Below are 23,343 nucleotides of genomic sequence, written 5' to 3' on the forward strand. Positions count from 1 at the left end.
TATTTGAGGTGAGCAGATTCAGAGTGTCACTGGTGTATCTTGCTCTGTATTGGAGCTGCTCTCCATCTAGACTTTGGAACTACCCAGATTTCCTTGCTTATGTATGCAGACATGCACACTCACACCCACACCTGCAGACATGCACTCACACACACGCACACACACATAAGCACACACACATATATGTTTTGGTCACTGAAAAAATATATTACAGAGTGACAGTAGCCACTCTGTGGTCATAGTTAGGATTCCAAGGTATAGGAATTTTTCTGAAATTTTCTCACAAATAACTTCACGCCCATTTGGCAAATCATCACAAATATTTCAAGACCTATAACTGTTTCCACATTCGCAGAGGATGGAAAACATTTGCAGTGACGGGTCAAGGGGTGCAAAGATAAAGGCGGAGTCCCATAACACATTTTCTTCAATGCATTTTCCATAGGCATTTGTATCTCATATAGAGTGAAAACGGCTGAGCAGATTTAAATTACATTTGGTAGAAGTAGACATCATGGTACACATATGATCCTTTTGGGTACTACAGGTAAGTAGGGTAAGCAGTTTCTAATTTCTAAGGCATTTTCACATATTGATATCTGCTATTGCAGTAGTCACATGAAATGTTGTGGTATTTTGCGATATTTCACGGAAGTACCATGGTATGTAGCAATGACAAGGCATTAAGTGATTGGCTAATGAGTGCCTTTACAAAAGATAAAGGCAGCCATGTTGGTTTTAGGTACACTTTGGCTGTGTTCTGTTTCAATTATCACACACAACTTGATGCCACTCTATGCAACTACACTCTATGGTACTCCATTTTAACTTACTCCACTATACGTCACTCCACCTCACTCTGTGCTAATCCACTCTACCCTATTTAATGCTACACCACTCCTGCTACACCACTCCACTCTATACCCTCCACTGAACACTATTATACTCTACACCCCTCAATTCTATGACACTTCAGATTACGCCACTCCCCTGCTTCTCTACTCTACGCTATTCCACAGTACACAAATCCATTCTATGCCACTCCACACTATACCACTCCACTATATGCCACTCCAATCTACGGCAATGCACTTTACATTCTTACACTATACACAACTCAATTCTACACAAATCCATTCCACTCCAGACCACTCCACTCTCCACTACTCTACTCTATGCTGCTATGCTACACTATTCCACTGTACAACACTTCGCTCTATGCCACTCTACACTATTCCAGTATATAGCACTCCACCTCACTACAGTGTACACCAATACATTAAACGTTATCCCACTGAAAGCCACTCCACTCTACAATACGCCACTGCAAAGTACACTACTATACTGTATGCCAGTACAGTCTACCCCACTAAATCCTACCCTGCTCCACTCTCCAACTCTCCATCTATGATATTTCACTCTACAACACATCACTTTACACCTTTCAACTCTATGCAAACCCACTCAAAGCCACTCCATTTTATACTAGTCCACTGTACGCAACTTCCCAGTACCTCGCTCCTCTCTACGCCACTCCATTGTATGCTATTCCACTGTACGCCACTCCACTCTATGCTAGTCCACTCTGTGCTACTTCACTCTGTGCCCCTCCTTTCAACGCCACTCCACTCTAGCCTATTACACTGTATGCCACTAGGCTGTACCTCATTTCACTCTATGCCACTACAGTCTCCTCTTTTACTCTACTCACTGCCAGCCCACTGTACCACACTCCACTTTTCACCACTGCACTGTACTTCATTCCACTGTACGCTAGTCCACTATACATTGCTCTGCTGTATGCCACTCCAGTCAATACCACTAGACTGTATGACTCTACATTGAACGCCAATCCACCCAACCCTATTTCACTCTACTCAACTCCACTGTACACCACTCCACTCTGTGCTATTCCATTCTATGCCACTCCACCGTATGCCACTCTACTATGCATTATTCCACTGCACACCACTCCACTATATGCTACTGAATTCTATTCCACTCCACTCTATGCTATTCCACTCTATGCCACTCCACTGTACCCCACTCCATTGTACACCACTCCAATATATGCCAGGCCACTGGATACCACTCAAATCTATGCCACCCCACTCTGTTGGAAAGTGGATTATTGGTAAGGGCAGTTAAGTACCTACATTTAGCAATTGACCACTAACCCCCACTAGGTCCAGTCAGGTCTCAATAAATTAATCCAGGCTCAACCCTTGGTAACTTGGCAATGAGCAGTTAGCTTAACTTAGGAGACAGGTGTGTAAAACATTTAAAAATCACAAAACAGTAAATAAGTAAAACAGAAAACACAATGAAAATCCAACACCGATTTATACAAATTGATTACATTTTTATCTTTAAAATGACACTAAAGGGGGGCGTGGTTGAGGTGTCAAGATGGCGGTTGTACTTTAGAAGTGCTCCTGACATCCGCTGGATCATCGTAGCTTCAGAATCCACAGTCACCATGGCTCCTGGGACACTTTTGGCAATGGTGGGAGCATGAGGTGGGAGCAAGATGGAGCCGTTGTAGCCGCAGCGGCCTCACAAGATGGGGGACATGGGCTGAGGTCCACAGCCGGACTGAGCTTGCCATGAAAGATTGGAATGCGGACAGGGCCAGAGACTGAAGGATCCCCGTCCGCTGGTGGAGATCGAGAGAAACCCAGTGAGTATCTCTCTAACCCCCCACAGTTGTTCCCCTCTCCCTAGTCAGCTCATTGTGAATTCTCCCACCCTTGCAGCAGAGGACGGAAGAGGGAGAGGTGGGCAGAGGTAGTTTGGGGCCCAACACTGGCCATCCGATCCCTGCCAGACCTGGAGCCAATGGCCGGGGGTGGACAGGGCCGCCGTGAGAGACAAGCCTCCTGTCTGCCACTCAGGACTGATCCGGAGCCTGATGGAGTGAGGTGCTCCACCACAGGGCCTCCTCTTTTTCTTCCTTGGGACTACCCACAGTGAGAGATACCAGCCCGGTAGAGTAGGGAAGGACAAAAAGGCAAGGAAACCGGTGGTCAGGAGCCCCAGCCAAACAGGACCTACCAATGAAAGTGAGGGCATGAGAGGGACCCAAGTACTGAAAGGTAACATGCCACAGGGGTTTTGTGGGAGTTGGATGGATTGCAGCCTGGGGCCCCCCTTCTCAATTATATGCATTCCTGAGGGCGTTGGAACTGTGAGGAACTCTGGGCCCAGCACGAGAAAGACTTAGCCCACTCAAAGCTTAAATATTCATGAGGGTGTTGGGGAAAGGGGGGTATCCCAATATACAAAATGTTGATGAACTATGCACTAGGAGACCTGAGCCACTTCAGAGCAAGGTGGAAAAGATGGTTCGACCCGTTTGAGGATGAAGATTAGCGAGATGCACTGATGGCTCCGAAGACAATCACTATGTCATCCCACCTAAGATTCATACAGTTGTAAAATTACACTAAAATGAAAAAAATCGAATCAAAGGGACCCGAAACATGAATTTGAAAAGAATAAATGTTTTTTAGGCCATAAAACTAAAAGTGCCAATCTCGAGAACTGGTCGCACTCTGCTCGGCTACAGTGAGCATGAGGCCTCAGTCAAAGTTTTACCTCCGGACTTTGGCCCTGATTTAAGAAAAATGGCGCTGCATCCAATGCAGCCACACTTTTCTTGCACCCCTCAGCGCCCCCCTACTGCCACTAGGAGTGTGCCGTATTTAATATATGGCTCACCATTGGGAAAAGTAGGGGCCATAGTGTCAACATTTTTGACGCTATTGATGTACTCTGCAGGATTAGTGCCAGATTGTTGACACTAATCCTGTAGAGTACATAGGGGCCCATTTAGTTAATAATAGCCAGCAAAAATTGCGCAGTGGAATCTAATAGATTCTACTGCAGCATTTTTGCGGTACCCCTAAAGGGGGAATGCCCCCCTTACATACATTATGCCTGGTGCAGACATAATGTGGTGTAAGGGGTTATAAAGTGGTCCATTGCAAGCATTGCACCACTTTCTAAATATGGTGCATCAAATTTGGTCTCATTGGGGCACATTATTGGCTAAAAAATTAATCTAATGTGGTGCAAGGAGGCACTAGGACCTCTTAAATCTGGGCCTTAGTCTTTTTCATGAAGAATTTTCTTCACTGGGATGAAGTCACTATTCGGATCTGACCTCCCTGGTGGCCTCTTCGGATACCCATTAAAGGAGACCTCGGTGAAGAATTCTACGTTCGGACTTGGATGATTTTTTGTGATGGGGCGACCTTGAAATTGAAGCCAGCCTCCTTGTAACTGTCTTTGGATGCGCTGGGCAGGAAGCCTCAGTTAACTTTTTACGTTTGGACTTAGAAACTTTTATGGAGCTTTTTCTCTCCAACGTCGGATGACCCTCCACAGCAAGTCAATTTTGCGTCGATGAGCTCCTGGTGAAATCCTGGAAGTCTGGGGCTCCAGAGCTTTTCAGCTGCAAGTCAGGCCAGGTTGCGGTCGACGTAAGCTGGCTTGAGTCACGATGTTGGGTCGGTCCATTTATGGATCTTTTATTCAAAAGTGATGCAATCTTCTCCAAACTTCTGGATCTTCTTCCAGAAGGCCTTTGAAGGTCCTTTATAAATCCACAACTCCAAGGTTCCAGAATTTGCTCCTTGAGGGTTAGGACTCCAACTCCCAGAATGCACCTGGTTCAAATCCAAAAATGACCACTGGTCAGCTGGTCAGTTTCTTCAGGGCTTTATGCAGGGGACTCAGGTCAGCTATTTTCTACCTGTAGCAAACAGCTTCTTGAAGCATCTGAAGACAGGCAACTTATTTTTTGTGTTGAAGCCCAAGTGTGCAGCTGGTGCAGTCCTTCAGTGTGCAGTGTCCAGGTGAAGCTCAGAGGTCCAGGGGGGCAGAGCTTCGACTTCTTGTCTTGTTTCTTGTAGGGATCTGAGGTGGGGCGTATCTCTGCCAGTTGTATCCTTGCTCCGGGGGGGGGGTGGAAAGCAAGGGGAGCATCTGTCCAATCATGTGGAGGCCACCACCCGCTCGAGTGACCACTGCCTGTGAAGTGTGGCAAAAATCTATCACGGGGAGCAACATTCTCCAAAAATTCAAGGTGACACAAATTCAGACTCAGAGGTTAGGTCTGGCAGAGGCCACCCACTGATGTGGCTAAGTTTCCCTTGGCATACCCCTTTCCAGTCCCCTCTTAATCTAATTAGGGGGCACTTGTTCTGCAGGAAATGGGGGTGGCCCACTTACTTGCCCAAATGTCCTTCCCTCCTTTGAAGTACATTTTGGCTGCTCTCCCCCCATCCTGGTTCACCATCTTGTGAGGCAGTTCTCCTCCCCAAGGCACTTCCTTTGTGTTTAGCCCAGGCCACTTCACATCTTATCCAGGAAGCCTGGCCAGGCTGCTGAGGCTGGCCAATCAGGGAAGATCACTACAGGGCTGAAGTTGGCAACTTTCAGGTAGAGTTCTAAAACTCTTTCCCTAAGTTAGTATATTAAATTTAACAATGGCATGTTGTTGGATTTATTATTACAATATGTTTGATACCAAGCTTGAAATATTCATCTCCTTTTTTAGACTTTATAAAATAAAAGTAAAGTCTCCCTATGTTAGACAGTATAGCCTTTTCACTACAATGGGGGGAAATTAATTGAGCTATTTTCCCTTAGTTGTAGTTAGAGTTATTTAAAGTGACGATAACTCATGCCATAAGGTAACTGTAATGTGTGCCCTTGCCATGCACAGTTTTAATAATGTCCCTGCAAATGTTACATTGATATTATTAATGTTGTTATCAAAGATGTCATGGGTGTTGTGATATCTTGGTACTGGGGAAAGTAGCAGTGCATGGCAAGGGCATGAGTTATAGTTACTTTAGGGCACAATTTAAAGTTACTTGAAATAACTCTAACAGCTGAATTTCTATGGTTTTGTGCATTTGAAATGTAAGCCTAACTATAACATTCATGTAACTTTTGTTGTTTTTAAGTGAATATTTATGTTTTTATTAATTGTACTTCCTAACTGTAAGGTCCCTCTAACCTATGTTTTTTCATGAATTTCTAAGTTTTTTAATGTGAAGTAATTGTAATTATCTTACTTTAATCCAACCACTGCAGTGCATGACCTTCAGTAGGAGTTGGCCATCAGACCCTGTGGCTCACCCTCCTATAACCATGCTACCCTGTGCCACACACTGCCTTCAGCAGTGGGTGGTGAGGGTTGGCAGCAGGGCCTGGCCTGTGGCCGGGCTCTGTGACCAGCACTGTATAACCACTGAAACTCATGCCACACACAGCCTTTGGCTGTGCATAGAAAAATAGATGGCAGGCACTGACCTAGAGCCTTGCCCTGTGGCCAACCCCCTAGTACCACCCAACCCTGCACCATGCACAGCCCCATAACCTGCTTATTTGTTTGGTGGAGATGTGATCATAATCCTGTACATGCATCTCCAAAATCACTGGTAAATGCGATCTGGAGGTACTTTTAGTAAGCTGTCCATTTTCCTTGGAAAATGGGGGGAATATGTTGCATATCACTAATAGTGTATACGGGCAGGGTCAAAAAGCCATGGCTGCTAGGCCAATTTTACATACTTGTAATTTGTAAAAGGGGTAACACGACGTTTGGTCTGAGAAGCAGATGACAAGAAATAGCCCACTTGTCACAGTAACTGCATGAAATATTGAGCTAAATACGTCTTTCAAGATTTACAGATAACTTTTCATGGTGGAAATGCAGAAAAAACACATTTGCTTTGCCTTGGCTATGTGCACAACATTGCGATGATTGGTACTTTACAGAACTGGAGCATTAATTTGGGCACCTGCTTTTTTTTACTTTTTATAAATTCTTCCCGTTAGATGAGGTTTAATTTGAATGAAATGAGCTTTATGCCAAAATGAATCATGCTCTGTGTATTATCTACTATAAACATGCAGAACAGGATTCATTATTTTTTTTATCTGTCAGGGACTACGGGGCAGCCTCAAGGCCCCCCCGATCCCAGCTGGCTTACCGCCTCCTGCGGGAGCCTGCATTGCTCCCGTACACAGGAGGTTGCTGAGATTGCTGCTCCCTGCATGTGGGAGAAATACTTTCCCTGCTCTTCCAGCAAGCGGGAGCATTTTGACAGCTCCAGCTTGCTGGAAGTGGAGTGTTTGCAAGCAAAAGCAAACAGCTGCATCTCGAGATTGGGCACCTTAAGAGGTAGCATGGGCTGACCTTGGGGGTGGCAGTCCCCAGAGCCATTATTGGCTCCAGGAGGAGGGCTGTATGCCCCCCTTCTTTCTTTAAAAAAAATTCTATAGCACTAGGGAAGTGATGTATATTTATAAAATGTAGCCCCGGGAAGGTGAGGGTCCTTAGGGCCCGAGGGAGCTTGTGTGGCCCCCCTAACAATTTTAATTGTTGTCCCGAGGAAGTGATGGTCCCCAGGGCCCAGGATGGTCTGTGTACTCCGTATTTGTTTATTAATTATATCCCAGGGGTGGTGGTGGTCCCCGGAGCTTCTAAAAGCCATAGGAGGGGAGCCCCATGCATCCCCTTCTTTTTAATTACATTGGCCATGCCTACACGACTTGGCCCACCTTGGGGGAAAATGACTTAGAAGCATGGGAGACCACAGTTGTTTTTTCAATTCTCAGCAAAATCTGCAGATCCATCTGCAGATTTTGTCTCAGGGAGTCCCCAGGACCAAAGCAAAGGGGTTAAGGTATAACTACACTGTCCCTCTTTCTTATTTTTGCATTGTATTTGGACCTTGGCAATGGCTGCCAAAATGTCCTGGTTGAAGTGTTAGCAGCCAAACAGATCTCTGCACGAGATCGGGAGAATCCGCAAATTGTTCGCACCTTTAGATATACAAGTTTGTTTTTCTTTGAATATCTCAGAAACTACTGAAAAGATTTACACCAAATAAAAAATTGACGCTTTTTGGATAAATAGCAACTTTTCTGTCAAATTTGGTGTAATTCCATCCAGTGGTTCAGGCAGCAGTGGTGTCTAAAATCCCTATAGGAATTAACTTGAGAAACACACTTTTTTTAATCCCCTTTTTTCACGGCCCCCACTTAACTGATCACCCCAGAACTTTCCATGCACAACAAGATGCAACTTAAACCTTTCTGTTTAAAATGTCATGATGATTCCTCAAATGGCACCAAAGTTATGGTCAACTCAAAAAATGTTTTTTCTATAGATACTAGGTCCTAACTATAATTACCTACTGGTGATCATGTAAATCATGTAGGCTACACTCTGGGTGTCGCCTACATGACTGTTATATTGAAACATGTCATTGTTTTTGGTGTTGCTGAAACTAACTACAATGAACAAAGTTGTAATCCTTCCTGGAGTGCCACCTACATGATTTACATTTGATACAGGAGTGTTTACCATAGGAGGAAAGGCACCAACAGAAAAAAGCTGCACGCTGCAGCGCAACACTAAATGTCTGAGGAAAATATATACCACCAACACTCCGAATCTGCTTGATTAAAATATCTGTTTTTCTTGGAGAGTTTTTAATTATAGGATTAGCATAGTGCCATCTATGTGAGTTAGAAAGTGACAAAGTCTTTTGCCATTTTTACAGTAAAGTCTTTAAGCACAGAGTTAGCTAGTGATGACAATTAGCTCCATGCCGTGCTGGAAATTGATGAATGCTTTATACCACTCCAGGTACGGTATTACAGCTTTGGTTTGGTTAAATGGAACCAAAGCCAACCTGAAATGCATAAAAGCAACCCTTAACACATGTGTTTTGCTCTTTGTAGAGTTCTTCAGGGAGGAATAGTTTTGCCCAGAGACAAGGGAGCACCCAGTTTATATTCTCCGAAAGTAACAAAGGTGAAAGTGACATTATAGTTAGGTGTGTGTTGAAATAATACAAAATGTATAAAAACTAAAAGTACTGAAATTCACCAGTTTTAGTTTCATGAGCTAACCAAAACTTGCACCATTGCCATACTGCCATGCACTGCTTATGACCCCAGATATTAACAAATATGGCAGTTTTTCATACTCAAAACTTCAGCAAGGTGCAGGTAGACTCAGCTTTCCATAGCGTCAAAAGTACTAAATGGCATAACCGTTTGCGACAAGCAGAATATGTAAAATCACCCACGTTAAGTAGATAGCCTGCTCTTTTATTTTACTGGTATTAAAGTGTGTAATAAATGTAATGGCTCGATAGACATTAATGAGATCAGCAACCTATTAAATCTTAAATACCATTGAAAAAAAGTGTTTGGTCATTATTGTATTAATGAGATGTGGCTGTTATATACCTCATTTCATGTAGAATGTAAAGTGAACAGATTCACATCTAAAAATTACCCAGTGATAAGGTATACACAACCAAATGATTGTGCATAGTAAGGTATGCACAATCAGGCCATATGGAGAACCGGCCGGAGTATGCAAAAGCTCCCTACACATATTCCTGTATTGAGCAAATTGGTGTACACCATTTTAACAACTCTTACAATCATGCTGCAACTTCAACCGTCTGTAAGTGAGACACCCAGAGATAAACATTCTATAACTATATATATTTCAGAATTCTTATTGAATTTATGGAAATAAATATAAGCGGTTTATTAATATCTAGCTTATATAAAAATTGTTGATGTCACTACACAATACTATCACCGTAAGAAAGCCATAGGTGAATAATGTATTTTAAAGAGAAGCTTTTGTTTTTTGCACATTTTGACAACATGCCTTTGACTTAATCAACACCCTATTTGAAACTTGTATTTGTAAATCACACTAGTTGCCCTCATTCTCTACCTTATTTAAATGAAGCCCTGCTTTCATTTTAAAGTTTTCTAGAAGTTAAACTGTAAAATATATAACTTTTACCCTAGTGAATCACAGTATTATTTCAATTTTTTAAATGTAAGCTGGTATCTTATTCCCTTATTCAACTAAAATGTCACTTTAACTGTCCTACATGATGGAGGGTTGGCTGCATGGCCTATCCTGTGGCCAGATCCTGCACTGAACGCCCTGCGGCCAGCCAAAACCTGGGGGCAGCCAAACCATTGCTCTGCATGACCAAAGGCCTTGCACATCTTGGGGTTGGCTGTAGTCCCTAGTCTGTGGCCAGGCCCTGTGCCCAACTAATCACAGGCATCCACACCCACCTGACGTGGGTTTGGCAACAAGGCCAGGCCTTGCCTCCAACCTCTGCAGGCAGCTGCCCGGCTGTGCACGGTCACTGACCGTGCATGTGGTGCAGTTGACCTCAGGTTCTGGCCCGCAACCACACCCTGCACCCAACCCCCATGGTCGACTACATCTCATCGATCCCACCCCACATTTGTTTTTATGTTTTTGCTTTACTGCAGTACTTTCACAATACTGCTGCTCAAGTGTCACATTGAGGTAATATGGAGCTTCTAGCAGTCAGCTATTATGAAAGCTTGCCCAGCCCGTGGTACTGTTGGTTCCTGCAGGACTCTGCAAGTAGGCCAATCTAAGTCCTGCGAGAGCCCTACAGTATCTGTGGTATGAAAGAATTTGTTTAATATTGTGGCCTCTGAGTATGTCCCTCCAGATGCTCCATAGGAGTGAGGGTGTTGGGTACTCCTCCCTGCCCCTTATATTTGTTTTTACTTAAGGTTATGGTGGCAGCAACATTTTTCTTTATGTTGCCATCCAGCCAGTCTCTCAGTCCAGTGGGGCCAAATTGTATGGAAAAAATGGCTCCCTCGACAAAACAGGTTACTTCATTTTTTTCTAATTCATGGTACAGCAGAACTCCAACATGACCTTCCGTCCAGATGTACATATTTTTTAGTCTTGGCATTAAGACCTGAGCACGTCTTCAAATGCAAATCTCTCAAAAATAGCTGAATGGATTTACACCAAATAATGAAAAACAAGCTTCCGGAGTAAAGTTCTAACTTTCTGCCAAATGTAGTTGAATTCCATACTGCTGTTTTTTCTGTACCATCTCCCAACATTCTTGCAGGATTAATGTGGAAAATTATGTTTTGGGAGCCCCTTTTTCTCAACTCTATTTTGACAGATCACCCCAAAACTTTTCAGGAAGGAGCTGAGGTGGATAAATGCTTATGTTTTGTGGAGACTGGTCAAACATTGCTAAAGTTATTAGCAAAACAATAAATGTTCTTCCTATGGAAAATCTGGCCTAACTATAACTAGACAGTGGTTCAAAATCCTTAACTGAAGTGATTATTCACAATAAAGTAAGCAGGCGTACGTACATTTCAGTCCCTATAACTACACTGAAGTTTATTGCCACAAGCAGGTACATCAAACAGAAGAGACTCTACTTCAGACCATTCTGGCTTACATTGAAATTCAAACCTGTAAACAATCCTACAAATCACATCCCCAATGATATTTCAGCAGAGTGCTAGAGTTAGGTGAGGGTAAAGAAACGCTCTTATTCCTTCCCTAGTAGCTTCTCTAACATAGAGTGAGTCAAGATAAAGTTTCAAGGCAGCGACGAGTAGTTTGAATGAAAAACAGTTACACCACCTCACTTATTTTTAATGAACTCAATACCAAATTAGCTGGCTGGAACACACTAACTGGTCTCCTTCTGTAATCATTTATACTAATTTTGTGTATTTCTTATGTATACAGATCTGTACAAACCAAGCATAGGAAAGCATTTTCCCCAACCCCGTCAATCATTCAATACATCTCTGCATGAAAACCTAAACCAATTCCACCACTGATTGACCATCAGTGGATCTGTCTTTTCATTGTGCACATTTTCTGGTCCTAAACGAAATGAAAATATCAAATAATTTAACTTTCCTTCCACAATAAAAGTGATGAAAGTTTGACCAAAGTGTTAACTCATGCAATCTGGGCCACCCACTTCCACAGCGATCCTGTATCCAAATTTCCAAGACTACGGGCCAACTGAAAAGAAATTGTTTTGAGGATTCAAATTCAATATTACAGTGTCAACACAATTTGGAGTTAAACAAAACTTTGCGTTGTATATTTTGAATTGGCCAAATATCATTGAAGAGGTGTAAGTAATTTAAAAGTGTTACTGCTGCAGGCATTGAGCTGCACATATCTACCTTCCACAGAAGGCCAAGACACTTCTCTCTTTTCAAAAGCAGTATCTGATTTTTAATAATGCCTATACTAACTTTATTAAATATGCATTTCTGCAGGAACTTTTTTGATCTTAGAGGCTTCAGGTTTTACTTAACAGTTTTAGGATGCTAATATGATGTCATGTTTGGTGGTTATTGGTGATGAGAACTATTTAATTAATGTTTTTATTTGAAAACAGTGGGGGACTCCCCTATTTCATACCATAACTTTAACCTCCATATTTTAAAAATAAAGAATAGTGGTCCCCTTTATATTGTTTGTTTGATGTCTAGCATAGGTTTCGTACTGGATGGGTACCCTATGCTATGCTTAGAAATAACTTCAAGCTTTCCCAACTGTTAGAAATGCTGTCTTTGGTTGGCAGTCAGGTTACCTCCTGTCCAAGCAAGGATCCTCACTCTAGTCAGGGTAAGTCACACACAATCCAAATTATCCTGTGCTTACCCTCTGGTAGCTTGGCACTGAGCAGTCAAGCTTAACTTTGAAGGCAATGTGTAAAGTATTTGTGCAATAAATCATGCAATAACACAATATAAACACAAAAATACACAAACACAGTGTTTAGAAAAATATAGAATATTTATCTTGATAAATTCAGCTGCAAACAATGAAGATTTGATAAGTACACATTGAAATATCACTTCATAGAATGATAAAAAAATCTTTAGTCTTTAAAAAGCAACAAGTGTCTCTTGCAAGCACAATAAGCAAGGGCTGCAGAGTAGGAGATGTGTGGAAAATGGGGAGGTGTGCATCGTTTTATCCGGGTGCAAACAGAAGATGCGTTGATATTTTTCCACACAGTCAGGGCCTTGCGTCGATTTCCAGCATGAAGGCTTGGATCCATTCCGGATTGCTGGGTATTTGGACGCCCTGGGGATCATGCAGAGAAATCCTTGGCATGCAGGACAAAGTCACAGGAGCTGCATCGATCTGGTGAATGATGCTGTGAAATTTCTGACGCACGGCAGGCGCTGCTTTGATTCTTCTCACAATAAGTCGGGCTGCGTCGTTCCGGCTCGGCTATGCGTTGATCCAGTGGGCTGTGCATCGAAGTTCCTGTCACAGCGCTGGCTCTGAATTGATCTCCTGTCGAGGAGCCGGGCTGCGTCGTTCCGGTTTGGCGTGGGGTGATTTTCTCAATGCGATGCAGGCTGTGCGTTGTTTCTGGCAGGCTCTACGTCGAATTACAATTATGGCCATACTAAATATGACTTAGTTACTCCTTTCAGATCAGAATCTACCACTCAAACAGTATATGAGGGTAGCCCTAATGCTATCCTATGAAAGAGACAGACATCACAGCAGTGTAAAACAAATTTTGGAGTTTTACACTACCGGGACATATAGAACACACATGTTCCTGTCCTGCTTTTTACCTACATAGCACCCTGCCCTATGGGCTACTTAGTACCTACCTTAGGGGTGACTTATATGTAGAAAAAAGGGGAGGTTAAGGGCTCGTAATTACTTTTAAATGCCAAGTCGAAGTGGCAGTGAAATTGCACACACAGGCCCTGTAGTGGCAGGCCTGAGACATGGTTAGGGGGCTACTTATGTGGGTGGCACAACCAATGCTGCAGCCCACTAGTAGCATTTAAGTTACAGTCCCTGGGCACATGTAGTGCACTTGACTAGGGACTTACAAGGAAATAATTAAATAAGTCAATTGGGTTTGAGCCAATGTTACTATGTTTTAAGGAGAGAGCATATGCACTTTAGCACTGATTAGCAGTGGTAAAGTGTGCAGAGTCCTAAAGCCAGCAAAAATTAGGACAGAAAAAGAGAAGGAGGACGGCAAAAAGTTTGGGGCTGACCCTGCAGAAAGGCCATTTCCAAATTATCCCCCTTCCAGCCTAAAGCCAGGGCAGGCTAATCAACACTCTGATGGACTTCCTTGCTTAATGCGATAGAACATGGACAATGGCCCACTACTGCAGGGGCACTTGCCAGTTCTACGGCTTTCTGAACTCAGTGGGGCTCCTCTGTTTATACTCTCTCGCGCCACTGAACTGACCCATGGGGAACCCTTCTCCTCATCTGAGGACCCCATCTGTGAAGCTCCTAACTTTATTTAATTTGCTCACAGATGGATCCCAGTATGCAGACAGTACCACCATGACCAACAAAGTGATGTGGCCAGTTCCACCCCTTAGGTCTGACTTCTGTTCCCAACCCATGGAAAACTCTGTCCACAAGGACAGTAACCCAAAAAGGCCACTGACAACTGTCAGTGTCAGGAGCCAGGCCCCAGACCATCCACTGCTAAGTGGAGGCCCTGAGTGGGGCCTTTGGGTGAGCTTCTCCTCCAACCGGGGGCTGGCAGGGAGCTCCCAAGGGGCTCCTGAGGCATCTCAGAATGGGGGCAGTAGCCCTAGAGATCTAGCACCCTTTCTCCATTCTACCTCCCACCAGTTCAGGGATGGGGCCCTGATGCTAGTCAATCAGCCCAGGGTCTGTACCCTGAGGCTGAACAGGGGTCACAGGTGAGTCCTTCCTCACCTTGCCCCTACATCTGGGCTTACGTTCCCTCCTCTGGGGAGTGGTACTGCCAGACAACTGAACTGTCAGGGCACCCTGAGGGGTCACCCCTCTCAGTTCTCCTGCCACTAGGGGTAAATCATTTCCCAGATTGCAGTCAATGGGCATCTTGGGACTAACAATGACCCACCTCTAGGTCACCTCCCCACCCCACCCCACTCCAGGTATACCAGGGCCATGGAGCGGAAGAAATCCTCCCCATGGGCTGGAGTCATCCTACACACCTGGCCGGTGTACTGGTCTGGTGAAACTAGCCTCTCCACCATCATGGTAAGACAAGCCCCTGTGTCCCTCAGAGCGGTGACTGGGATCCCATTCACTCCCACCCTCAAGGATCACCAGCTTACTCTCTGAGTCTCTCTCCCAAATGAAGGATATGAAGGCATTGTCTACGTCCTGCCCCTGGGGACTACTTTCACCTAAGGCCACATGGGCCACCCTTGTAGAGGTCCCACCAGTAGGTGAGTTCTTTGGACAGACAGAGCCCCCCTTCCTGTGTCCTATCTGGGAGCACTCAAAGCAGCGGCATTGGGAATGGGATGCTTTGCGACATGGCCCACCAGAACTACCACCCTGTTTCTCAGAATGGGTATAGGAACCTTTCCCTCCCCCCTTACTCTGGGACTTGTCTGGGTCATCTTTAACCTCCCTCTCACTCTGTTGGGGGAACCAGAACCACGCTTCTTGGGGTCACTCCCAGGTACCTTTTTGGACACTCTGGTGCTAACCCAGAGGTCCGCCTCCTCAGCAAGCTTTCTAGAATCAGTCAGTTTACTGTCAATCAGGTGCTGGGGCGCAACTCTGTAGAACAAATACTGAGCATATGCTCTATCAGAATTAAATTATATAACCCTGTGTAATCGTTTACTTTACTGCCCCACACCCATCCATTCAGTGCCTTACCAGAGAAATCAAAAAAGTCTACCCAGTTCTGTGTGGAGAGTTTGGTGCTGTCCCTGAACCTCTGAAGGTATTTCTCAGTGTCATCCCAAACTTGGCAAGTAAATCAGTTTTCATGGGTGTGTATGTGTTTTTATCCTTAGGATCCAATGCAAGGAGTGTGTCCCTCCCCAATACTGGTACATACCACCACTGGTACAGACCCCCTGAGCTCTTAGTAAAACTTCATAAGCAGCAAACCACTTATGAATGTCATCTCCCACAACATAACTTGGGACTACATTTTTGGGTATATGAACCTTCCTTTCCCCAGCAGGTCATGCATGTATGCTGCCACCATCACTGCTGGACTCAGACTGTCTCACTTTGATATCCAGCTCCTTGAGACTCAGTTCATGAGTCAACAAAAGTTTATTTTTAGCCAAGGCTCTCTCAACCTCTCTCTCTGCTTTCCTCTCCTCTGCTTCCATGTTTAACTTTGCCATTTGTAGTTAAAATTCTCTCGCCTCCCTCATTAACTCTGCGGTTAGGCCATGTCAAGAGACACTGCTCCCTGGTTTATCTAGGGGGCACAATTCCAGGGGTAACATACCCCTCTACTGGCAAAAAATCCTCTGAGGGGCCCTCCTCTGGACCCTCCTCTTAACATTCTCATTGGACTGGGCTTCTGCCCAGGCTCTCAGTGCCTTTCAGTACTCCTCCTTTTTGGAGGTACCCTGGGTAGGTACTCCGATCCCCTTGCAGAACCCCTTCAGTTGGTTAACAGTGTATGTCTCAAGCTTGGCTAGGTCAAAATCTTCAGCTCCTGTTTGAGACCCAGCCAGAGACATGTTGAATGAGGATTTAGTTAAAAATGTCAGGCAGAAAACGAAATTGCAGAAAAAAGATACAAAATCAAGTTGATCTTCAACTGTGGGTAGGTTGTGTACACGTAGCTATTGTATGTCACTGCACAAATACAAGTCCTATCCTCACCGCTGATCATCAAGGTTAGAAATGGGGTCATTGGTTGGCAGTCAGGTTACCCCCTGTCCAAGTAAGGACCCTCATTCTAGTCAGGGTAAGTCACACCCAATCCAAGTTATCCTGTGCCCACCCTCTGGTAGCTTGGCACTGAGCAGTCAGGCTTAACTTAGAAGGCAATGTGTAAAGTATTTGTGCTATAAATCATGCAATAACACAGTGTAACACCACAAAAATACACAAGCACAGTGTTTAGAAAAATGTAGAATATTTATCTGGATAAATGCAGCTCAAAACGGTCAAGTACACGTTGAAAGATCACTTCAGAGATTGATATAAAGAATCTTTAGTCTTTAAAAAGCAACAAGTGTCTCTTGTAAGCACAAAGTACCTGGTTTGCGTCGACATTATTCACATGGGGCCGCAGAGGAGGAGATGCATGGAAAATGGGGAGGTGTGCGTCAAGCTTTCTAGGCACACACAGACGATGAGTCGATATTGTTCCACGCAGTCAGGGCCTTGTGTTGATTTCCGGCATGAAGGCTTGAATCCTCTTCGGATTGCGGGGTATTTGGACGCCCTGGAGACGATGCAGAGAAATCCTTGGCATGCAGGACAAAGTCACAAGAGCTGCGCTGATCCAGTGTGCGATGTGGCGAAATTTCTGTTGCACAGCAGGCGCTGCATCGATTCTTCTTGCAGAAAGTTGGGATGCGTTGTTCCGGCTCGGCTATGCGCTGATTCAGTGGGCTGTGTGTCGAAGTTCCGGTTGCAACGCTGGCACTGCGTCGATATCCTCTTGGGGAGCTGTGCTGCATTGTTCCGGTTCGGCGTACAATGATTTTCTCACCGCAATGCAGGCTGTGCATCGTTTTTGGCAGGCTGTGCATTGAATTTTTGCCTCACAAGGAGTTCATTGCAGGATGAAGTCTTTTTGGTCCTGAGTCTTCAAGGAACAGGAGGCAAGCTCTATCCAAGCCCTTGGAGAGCACTTCTCAGCAGTGCCAGAGGGCTGTAAGGCAGCAAGGCAACAGCAGGGCAGCAGTCCTTTGCAGAAAAGCAGTCAGGTGAGTCCTTTGGGCAGCCAGGCAGTTCCTCTTGGCAGATTGCAGGTTCTGGTTCAGAGTTTCTTCACCAGTGATATTTTGTCCAGAAGTGTCTAGGTTGGTAGGGTCAGAGGCCCTGTTTAAATTCCCAAATGTGCCTTTGAAGTGGGGGAGAGTTCAAAGAGTGACTTAGAAGTGCACCAGGTCCCCTTTTAGTTCCATCCTGTCTGCCAGGGTCCAAGTAGGGGGTTTGGCAGTCCATTGTGTGAGGGCAGGCCACTGTCCTTTCAAATGTAAGTGCCAGGCTCTCCACTCTCTCAGCCCAGGAAGACCTATTCAGTATGCAGATGTGTGCAGGTGTGACTGAGCATCCTGTGTTTGGGGTTGTCTGAGTGAAATGCACAAGGGAGCTGTGAAGTAATCCAGCCAGACGTGGATTGTAAGCCACAGAAGGATTTAAGTGCAGAGAAATGCTCACTTTCGAAAAGTAGCATTTCTAGAATAGCAATATTAAATCCAACTTCACCATTAAGCAGGATTTCCTATTACCATTCTGGCCATACTAAATATGAACTGGTGACTCCTTTCAGATCAGAATCTACCACTCAAACATTATATGCAGGTAGTCCTAATGCTATCCTATGAAAGGAGCAGGCATCACAGCAGTGTAAAACGAATTTATGAGTTTTACACTACCAGGACAAATAGAACACACATGTTCATGTCCTGCATTTACCTACATAGCACCCTGCCCTAGGGCTACCTAGGGCGTACCTTAGGGGTGACTTAAAGGGAGAAAAAAGGGGAGTTTAAGGATTGGCAATTACTTTAAAATGACAAGTCGAAACTGCACACACAGGCCCTGCAGTGGCATACCTGAAACATGGTTAGGGGGCTACTTATGTGGGTGGCACAACCAATGCTGCAGCCCACTAGTAGCATTTAATTTACAGGCCCTGGGCACATGTAGTGCACTTGACTAGGGACTTACAAGGAAATTAAATAAGCCAATTGAGTATGAGCCAATGTCACCATGTTTTAAGGAGAGAGCATATGCACTTTAGCACTGATAAGCAGTGGTAAAGTGCACGGAGTCCTAAAGCCAGCAAAATTGAGGTCAGAAAAAGAGAAGGAGTAAGGCAAAAAGTTTGGGGGTGACCCTGCCGAAAGGCCATTTCCAACACCAAAGTTGTGGGCTATACAGTAACACACACATGCACAGTTTGAAAAGTAAAGGAAAACATCTTCTCTAACTTTTTGTCTGATTCTGGAAGTGTGAATTTGTGGTGCAAAACACTGTCTACAGATGTTAGTAGCGAGGCTTCATTTAAAAGAAAGGGGTGGTTGCATGGAATCTCGCATGTTCTAACCATGGGGCATTCCCTTGATGCAAAGATGCACGAAGTGATACTTTGGACTACTTTAGGGCTGCTTTCCAGTGCAAAACACATTTTCAGCTTAAAGTAAATCTTAGTTCAACATTTTGCAACAATTGTGGGCACAATGTACTGAAGCAAAATAGTGTGAAATCTGATCCTTATAGTCTAAGGTGGTCATTCTGACCCTGGCGGTCTTTGACCGCCAGGGCGGAGGACCGCGGGAGCACCGCCGACAGGCCGGCGGTGCTCCAATGGGGATTCCGACCGCGGCGGTAAAGCCGCGGTCGGACCGGCACCACTGGCGGGGTCCCGCCAGTGTACCGCGGCCCCATTGAATCCTCCGCGGCGGCGCAGCTTGCTGCACCGCCGCGGGGATTCCGACCCCCCCTACCGCCATCCAGATCCCGGCGGTCGGACCGCCGAGATCCGGATGGCGGTAGGGGGGGTCGCGGGGCCCCTGGGGGCCCCTGCAGTGCCCATGCCACTGGCATGGGCATTGCAGGGGCCCCCGTAAGAGGGCCCCTACATGTATTTCACTGTCTGCTGCGCAGACAGTGAAATACGCGACGGGTGCAACTGCACCCGTCGCACAGCTTCCACTCCGCCGGCTCGATTCCGAGCCGGCTTCATCGTGGAAGCCTCTTTCCCGCTGGGCTGGCTGGCGGTCTGAAGGCGACCGCCCGCCAGCCCAGCGGGAAAGTCAGAATTACCGCTGCGGTCTTTCGACCGCGGAACGGTAACCTGACGGCGGGACTTTGGCGGGCGGCCTCCGCCGCCCGCCAAGGTCAGAATGAGGGCCTAAGTATCCTATATCACAAGATGGCAATTACTGATTAGGCCTGTTTAGAATTTTAATTATGCCAGCAACATTTGCAAGCATCCCAAATAACTCTAAGGGCCATATTTATACTTTTCGACGCACAACTGCGCCAACGCAGTTGTGCGTCAAAAAATCTAACGCCATTCTGAAGCGCCATGCGGGCGCCGTATTCATTCAATGACGTTCGCCGGCGTTAGCCGGCGGAGCTGTCTGGTGTGCGTAAAAAAAAATGACTTACACCAGGCAGCGCCGGCGTAGGGGAATATGGAGCTTGGGCGTCAAAAAATGGGGCAAGTCAGGCTGAGGCAAAATTTTCGCCTCAACCCGATTTGCACCATTTTTTTTTACTTCCAACCCCCATTGAAATGACTCCTGTCTTAGCAAAGACAGGAGTCATGCCCCCTTGCACAATGGCCATGCCCAGGGGACTTATGTCCCCTGGGCATGGTCATTGGGCATAGTGGCATGTAGGGGGGCACAAATCAGGGCCCCCTATGCCACAAAAAAAATAAAAAAAAATACTTACCTTAAGTTCCCTGGGATGGGTCACTCCATCCTTGGGCGTCCTCCTGGGGTGGGCAAGGGTGGCAGGGGGTGTCCCTGGGGGCATGGGAGGGCACCTCTGGGCTCCTTTCGAGCCCACAGGTCCCTTAACGCCTGCCCTGACCAGGCGCTAAAAAACGACGCAAAAGCGGCTGGACGTCATTTTTTTGGACCCGCCCACTCCCGGGCGTCATTTTTGCCCGGGAGTATAAATACGGCACACATGCCTCGGAGTCATTTTTTAGAAGGGAACGCCTACCTTGCATATCATTAATGCAAAGTAGGTGTCCACGCAAAAAAATGACGCAAACTCCATGAACTTTGGCGCTAGACGCGTCTAACACCAGAGTATAAATATGGAGTTAGTTTTGCGTCGAATTTGCGTAAAAAAAACGACGCAAATCCCAGTCACAGATTTGGGTTTAGTCTATTATTTAGCTTGCCACTTCACCCCAGTTTGGACCCATCCACATGCAAATCAGTCTTGACCTTGAACCCCATGGGAACAGTCCAGCCCAAACTGCCAAGCCAGGTCCTCTCTGGACTGAAAACAAGCATCTTGGAACTAGTTTTGAGTTATCACCCCTTATCAGCCAGGCTAGCTAAGATCCAGTGGTGTAGCGAGCAAAGGACCCACGTCTGGACATACCCTAGCTACTTAGGGCGCACATAGTAACATCACAAAATAAAATTATGGATGGAGTGTTGAAACTTTTCCAACACTCACCCACGGTCACAAATCTAGGTTTAATCCATTGTTATTTTGCTTGCCACTTCACCCCAGTTTGGACCCCGCCATATGCAAATAAGGCTTGACCATGCACCCCATGGGAATAGTCCAGCCCAAACTGCCTGGCCAAGTCCTTCCTGGACTGGAACCAAGCATCCTGGGACCGGTTTGGGGGTATCATCCCTCATCAGCCAGGCTAGCTTGAATCCAGTAGTTCAGCGAGCAAGGAACCCATGTCTGGGCATACCCTACCTACCTATGGCGCACATAGGAACATCACAAAATAAAATGGTGGACTGAGTTTTGAAACTTTTCAAACACTCACGTGGTATGGATTTTTTTAAGAAAAGCTCAAGAGTTGTCCCATTTCAGCTACTCCCTAAAACTGAAATTCCGTGTGTTGTAAATCCTAAATCCGTCTTCCTATAAACCTAGGGGCATATTTATACTCCGTTTGCGCCGAATTTGCGTCGTTTTTTTCGACGCAAATTCGACGCAAAACTTACTCCATATTTATACTTTGCCGTTATACGTGTCTTGCGCCTATGTTCATGGAGTTAGCGTCATTTTTTTGCGTGAACACCTTCCTTGTGTTAATGAGATGCAAGGTAGGCGTTCCCGTCTTAAAAAATGACTCCCAGGCATGTGCGTGGTATTTATACTCCCGGGCAAAAATCACGCCCGGGAGTGGGCGGGGCAAAAAACCCCGCATTTGCGCCTCTTTTTAACGTCTGGGTCAGGGCAGGCGTTAAGGGACCTGTGGGCTCAGAATGAGCCCAGAGGTGCCCTCCCCTGCCCCCAGGGACACCCCCTGCCACCCTTGCCCACCCCAGGAGGACACCCAAGGATGGAGGAACCCATCCCAGGGAAGAAAAGGTAAGTTGTGGTAAGTATTTAAAAAAAAAAAAAATTGTGGCATAGGGGGGCCTGATTTGTGCCCCCCTACATGCCACTATGCCCAATGACCATGCCCAGGGGACATAAGTCACCTGGGCATGGCCATTGGGCAAGGGGGCATGACTCCTGTCTTTGCTAAGACAGGAGTCATGTTAATGGCGTCTGGGCGCCCAAATAAAATGGCGCAAATCGGGTTAAGACGATTTTTTTGCCTCAGCCTGACTTGCCCCATTTTGGGACGCCCAAACGCCATTTTTCCCTACGCCGGCGCTGTCTGGTGTACGTCGGTTTTTTTCACGCACACCTGGCAGCGCCGGTCGGCTAACGCCGGCTAACGCCATTCAATAAATACGGCACCCGCATGGCGCTTCAGAATGGCGTTAGCCGGCGCTAATTGTTTTGGCGCAAAACTGCGTTAGCGCAGTTTTGCGTCAAAAAGTATAAATATGGCCCCTAATATCTCCGGAGGGACTGCCACGAACCACTGGTCTCAGATCGTCCATTATTTACTTATTATTTCAGTTTTTTATTTCTAGTTGGATAAATAACCTGGTATAGTGAGAAACATCTCGATGGGACACCACCCTGTGAGCTGTGATCTTATCTTCATTTCCCTGCTCACTCTAGTTTCATCCAGTAATGCATTTATTGTTGAGTTTGTACCCTCCAAGGCATTTCGTGTGGCAGTTTAACAACTGAAGTCAAGCCAGTGAGAGTTAAAATAGCCTTCTTATTCTAACCTATCAACCTCAGTCTATCTTTCCATTTGCTGTGTACAACTTAAAGGCACAGTAAACCTCAAACAATGATTGATTGTAATTACTCTAACAAGCAGTACCTGAATTGCAGGGTAGAGTAATAGATCACTCTTTAGACCCACGTATTTATTGAGAGTCACAGGTGTGTGTTGACATATTTGGCAACACTGGAGTAAAATATCTGCTGCCGGACCCCAGATACTCTCCTACCAGCCACACTCATTCATCAGCTTCCAAAATGCTGAAGTGAGCAGAAAGTTAATGTTCTGTTTGGGGAAAGGGGAGTCAAGAGGTGTTACCTTGAGAGAAATGATGGTACCTCGGTGTGCATCATAGGTTCAACAATTGTTCAGAAAAAGGACAGTTCAACCTTCGGACCTCGTTGAAGAAATGTGGATGTTTTATGCTAATTAAGGGATACGACCATATGATCTCTCAGGGTAGGCAGCAATTACCTCCAAAAGTAGATTTTCTATACGCGCTGTTGATAGATTTACATCCCTGCCAAGTCAGCAGTGGGAAATATGTCTCCCATTGAGAGTTGTCTCCATGATGGCAAAGCTATCACCATCAAATTGGCTACGTATGTAATGGGGCAAATCATATGAGAGTTGAAAATGAGTGACAAATCGTTCATTGCAAGCTACTGCTAACAGATGTTCA

Source organism: Pleurodeles waltl, chromosome 2_2 (assembly GCF_031143425.1).
Source record: "Pleurodeles waltl isolate 20211129_DDA chromosome 2_2, aPleWal1.hap1.20221129, whole genome shotgun sequence".
Taxonomy (NCBI): domain Eukaryota; kingdom Metazoa; phylum Chordata; class Amphibia; order Caudata; family Salamandridae; genus Pleurodeles; species Pleurodeles waltl.